Source organism: Borostomias antarcticus (assembly GCF_949987555.1).
Source record: "Borostomias antarcticus genome assembly, chromosome: 2".
In the NCBI taxonomy this organism is placed as follows: domain Eukaryota; kingdom Metazoa; phylum Chordata; class Actinopteri; order Stomiiformes; family Stomiidae; genus Borostomias; species Borostomias antarcticus.
The window spans coordinates 15,359,770-15,365,526 of record NC_140235.1 but is presented as its reverse complement, the minus strand read 5'-3'; positions in this window follow the sequence as shown (position 1 = coordinate 15,365,526).

The following is a 5,757-nucleotide window of genomic DNA, read 5'->3' as shown; positions in this document are numbered from 1 at the left end:
GACATATTATGTCAGTGCCACTGGTCTGTAGTCATTGAGAACACTGGGACATGCTGTTTTGGGCACCGGCACAATGCAGGAGGTCTTCCACAGCTGTGGCACCTGTCTCAGCAAGAGAGGCTGAAGAAGGTGGTTCCAAACCACCTCTGCTATAGAGCAATGCAACCTTGTAATTCAAAGTTGTGTGTGACTACCTCCAAACTTTCTGTTGCACTCTTCTCTATCCCTCCCTTGCTTATCATCCCTCGATCCATCATCGCCCCCACTCTCTCTTTCCGTCTTGATCGCTCTCCCCCCCCTCTCTCTCTCTCTCTCTCTCTGTCTGTCTCCCCTCTCTTCTCCCCTGAGCTCCTCTGAGACAGCAGGTAACTTCTGTGAGAAATGGCTGTGGAAGTTTCCATGCTCCCACCCACTCAGCCTCTGGGAGAAGAGCCACCTACCTCAGGCTGGGCTAGGCTGCTGGGTTGGGCTGTCCTACTGCTCCGCTGCTCTGCTTCTGCGTGGGCCTCTGTTTACCCTGTCCTCACTGTGGAGTCTGACATCCAACACATACACGCTCGCCACAGCCTTCATCACCTTACTGTCTTCTCCCGCCCGCCCCCACCCACCCCGCTATCTGTCTTCTTGGGCCATTTTCCCTAAACTCTGCCCCGTGTTCCTAGTCTCTCTCACCCCGCCATCTCTCCTTCTGCTGACCCTCTCCTACAGCCTCCCTCCATCGTCTCCATCTCTTCCCTCAACGCTCCCTGGCGAGAGCCACGTCCTCAGCCAGAACATCCCCACCGCCCTACCCCCCCCAGCTCACCCGCCCCTCCCTCCCCTCCCTCCCCCAGCTCACCCTCCCTCACCTAGCTCTCCCTCCCCCAGCTCGCCCTCCCCTCCCTCCCCTAGCTCTCCCTCCCCCAGCTCGCCCTCCCCTCCCTCCCCCAGCCCTCCCTCCCCTAGCTCTCCCTCCCCCAGCTCGCCCTCCCCTCCCTCCCCCAGCCCTCCCTCCCCTCCCTCCCCCAGCTCTCCCTCCCACTTCCTGTTCTCCTCACCTGTGGAGGGAAACCCCTGCCCCCGGTCTTAGTCCTTTCTGTCTTTCCAACGGAGGTTTCCATCTCTCCATCCCTTTCTCACAAACACACACACACACACACACACACACACACACACACACACACACTAACCCACCCCTTTTGACACTTACTGTAGCGTTGGAACACCTCTAAAAGTAGTTCCACTTGAAAGAGGGCAAAGAGAAAGAGGAACTGTTCGGACTAGTATGAGAGAGAGAGAGAGAGAGAGAGAGAGAGAGAGAGAGAGAGAGAGGGAGAGAGAGAGGGAGAGAGAGGGAGAGAGAGAAAGAGAGGAATAGAGATGAGTGAAAGAGAGAGGGAAAGAGAGGAAGAAAGAGAAACAGAGAGAATGAGAGAGGGAGAGGGATGAGAGAGAGAAAGAGAGTGAGAGAGAGGGAGGGAGATAGAGAGAGAAAGAGAGTGAGAGAGAGGGAGGGAGAGAGAGAGAGAGAAAGAGAGTGAGAGATGCCTGCAGCAGACAGACACAGTTGGTTTTGTTTATTTGGCTGGCAACAGAGAGGCAGCATGCAGCTCTGAATTAGTGGTCTGGTCTGACTAGACGCCAGTCACCATCTCTCTCAAAGCCTACTACTGGGTTTTTTAATATGGCCAAATGGGAATACAAATAATCCACAAGCTGGCCTGCTACACCAATGATGCCCCTAAAACTGTAGTTTTGTTTCTACTGCAGTTTATTTATCTATAATGATAGTCCAGTCTTATTCTCACACGGTAGGATGTGGCAGGATTGTTAGACTGCAGTGCGGCTGTTTAGATACAGTACACAAAGTATGGGCCATATACTGTACCGAGCAACATTAGACTGAAACAGCTTGGAAAAAAACATATGTTTTTCTCCAGTTGACCTAGGATATTGAATGCATTTGTGTTTTCATATTTTTTAAGTTGTGGTAGACAGTCCTGCCCTGCAGGTCTGTGCTTCAGAGCAACATGATTTAGACTCAGAAATTCACCATGCCTTTCCATTTATGATGATGAGAGGAGCTTTGTCCATTATTGCAAGCCACCTGTTGGATTTTAAACAACTGAATAGCTAGATGTCAGGTCCAATCAGCTGAACCATATGCAATCCTGTGCTGGTCCAGCAAGAGGTTTATTTTGTCAGATGTCTGATCTGTTGTTGGCCGAACTTTTCTGCTGGGATATATAGCAGTCCACACGAACAGACGGCTATCCACTATTGTAGCACTATGATGGCATTCTGAATCCCCCTAGGAACGTGGCAAGAGGTGTTTTCAGACGAGAAAACACTGACACTTAGTGGTGAACACTGTCATGGCTCATTTTGGTTTCACTGCAAGGATACGATACAGTTCAAGATAGGCCAAAAGCAATGGGCCTTATTCACCAATATCTTCTCAAGTTCTGTTCTTAAATTTCTTCCTAAGAACGTTTCTAAGGAAAGCTCCCGTCTGATTCACGACGTGTTCGTAAACCGGTGGAAGAGTTCACAAATGCCTTCTCTTCTCAAGTTCAAAGCTCGTGGCCGCTCACATGAATTAGCATAGGTGAACTCCCCGCCAGCCCCATATAAGGATATAGGCCTACAACTCCAGGGTCGTGTGCAGATGTCACTTCTCAGAATGAATACCACTAATTCGCGCTCTCAACTCGTCAGCTTTTCGATAGCATTGGTTTAGGTGGGGTTGTGTCAGGTGCGTTAGTAAGTCATAGGACTGTCGAATCCAGCGTAGGCAATTAAAATCTGATTTTATTTCAGCCAAGTAGGCCTCCTACTACGAGGAATTTGCCTTTGTGCATAAACATAGCGAGGCAGAACAGTGCAAAATGTCAACGTGATAGAATACAATATACAAGCCTACAGTCTACAAAAATGTAGGCTATATAGCCTACACAGCTGTCAACGCTAGCAGCTGACAAAAGAGGTAGGCCTACCCTACGTATCTGATCTTATACATAGGCTACATAGGCTACTGTAGAAATGGTCCTTATTGTGTCATTTGTAAATTGAGTATTGGAGTTTATCTGTATAGCATAACCTTGGAGCCCGCAGCAACACTTCACTGTGACTGGACATTAGGCTGCATGTGACAAATAAAGGAATCGTGAATGTTTAATCTTGAGGAGAGATATGCAGGCCACTGGAGGGGGGCCGGCGTGCCCACCGTTGTCCGAGTTCGACCAGCGCGTTGGTGCCATAGGGACAACAGCACTGTTGGGTGTGCGCGCCGCTGGTGATATGGATACAGACACCAGGGACACGGACTACCACCCTCTCCGCAACAGACTCTCCGTCTAGCGCACTAACACACATCCAACTGTAGAATTGAGATGACCGCAATCACCAATTGATGAAATGGTCATGGATTTGTTGGTATTATATAGCCTACAGTAGCCTACAGCGAAATGTCACGGTGCTTTTGCAGAACGGTCAAATAATTAAAACAAAACACAACACTCATTCATTTACACCAACATCACAAATTATTAACACACAATCTAAATATTTTATCGACATCTTCAAGACTGATCACCCTACTAACACAGTACGTAAAACTGACGGGACACATTGGTGTAATTGTGGTAACTTTGCGACGGTACCAGCAGCGGACCTAGCTGACACCTAGCTGACATTTGCCTTTTCAGTCGCAAAATAACCAAAATAGCCAGCCTCACCCTACACGAATAACAAGCAATTCGGAGCGAAATGATTTAAACGATGACATATCAGATATTCTGACGCACGTTTACAATGGGAATTATGGTTATGATTAGGACACGTTATTGGGAATTATGCAGATGTAATTGTATTTTAATCATATATCATCCAACTGTAGAATTGAGGTGACCGCAATCACCAATTTTGCATAGTCTACATTTCCGCACTCAAATGGCCTCCTTGCGACTGCTATTCGGTGTTCTTATATTCTGTTCTTAGCTGAGAACAAATCCCAGATGAGAAAACATTGGTGAATGCCCGAATGTTCTTAGAAACGGCGTAAGTACAGTTTAAGAAGAAATGCTTCTTAAGAACTTCTTAACTTCGTTGGTGAATGAGGCCCAATGTTATTAGTTTGATTGCAAGGGAGTCGCAGATTTATTCATTGTAATGTGATGCTGCAGAATGCAAACAATAAATATTTCACTTTTCTCATGTGTGGTTATCGAGTCCTGAAATTACCCAAGCAGTTGAATAATAGTATTGTAAAATATTTGTATTGGGTTTGGTGATTATTATCCTAACTTATCAATCAAACAAAGTATTTATTTTTGTTTGAGCTTTTCTGTCTGAATGTGAGGGTGGATGTTAGGTGTGTAATAAACCAGGGACTTCAAGAGTCATGGAGAAGTCCCAGGCTTTATCTCTGATAATCACACCTGTTTCACCCCCCCCCCCGCCTCCCCCCTCCCTTCACCAGAACCTCTAGTCCTCTGTGTCATGGCTCTATGTGCTAGTCTCAGCCTCTAGTCCTCTGTGTCATGGCTCTATGTGCTGGTCTCAGCCTCTAGTCTCAGCCTCTAGTCCTCTGTGTTGTGGCTCTATGTGCTGGTCTCAGCCTCTAGTCCTCTGTGTCATGGCTCTATGTGCTGGTCTCAGCCTCTAGTCTCAGCCTCTAGTCCTCTGTGTTGTGGCTCTATGTGCTGGTCTCAGCCTCTAGTCCTCTGTGTCATGGCTCTATGTGCTGGTCTCAGCCTCTAGTCCTCTGTGTTGTGGCTCTATGTGCTGGTCTCAGCCTCTAGTCCTCTGTGTCATGGCTCTATGTGCTGGTCTCAGCCTCTAGTCTCAGCCTCTAGTCCTCTGTGTTGTGGCTCTATGTGCTGGTCTCAGCCTCTAGTCCTCTGTGTTGTGGCTCTATGTGCTGGTCTCAGCCTCTAGTCTCAGCCTCTAGTCCTCTGTGTTGTGGCTCTATGTGCTGGTCTCAGCCTCTAGTCTCAGTCTCTTGTCCTCTGTGTTGTGGCTCTATGTGCTGTTCTCAGCCTCTAGTCTCAGTCTCTAGTCCTCTGTGTTGTGGCTCTATGTGCTGGTCTCAGCCTCTAGTCTCAGTCTCTAGTCCTCTGTGTTGTGGCTCTATGTGCTAGTCTCAGCCTCTAGTCTCAGTCTCTAGTCCTCTGTGTTGTGGCTCTATGTGCTAGTCTCAGCCTGGGGTAGAAAACAGCAGCCCTTTATTCAAGTGGCCTCATGAGCTGTAGCATGTGTGGTCCTATACTGGCACATACATTAGCCAGGGCCCCCTGCACTGAAACAAACCCCCAATATTGTGAATTAAGTGTTGTTTAATTTCACTTATCATGGTGTCAGGGTAGTGAATAGAATGAATTTGATGAGGGGTTTAAACAGCATACATTCAAAACAGATATGTGACATAATGGAGCATCAAACACACAACACGGATATGAGTGAGTGAAATAGGTAAAGGAATGAAACATGACCAAGAAATATGTGGTATAAGAAGAATGCACATTTAACTCACTGTTAATAATGGTGAGATCATACTGTGATTACACACCCGTGAGGAGGCCTCACGTGACACTGGCAGAATTGGTCCTAGCAAAGCACACCAGCATGTTCCCTCGCTACACACTACAAAGCGTCTTGTTGTCATAGTTATAAGTACCATATCTCATCACAACGTTGAACTGTTTTGGTTTGTAACATGCCAGAAATCAAACACATCAAGCCAACTGTAGTACATGAGGGATCTGTCAGAGGCCTGTT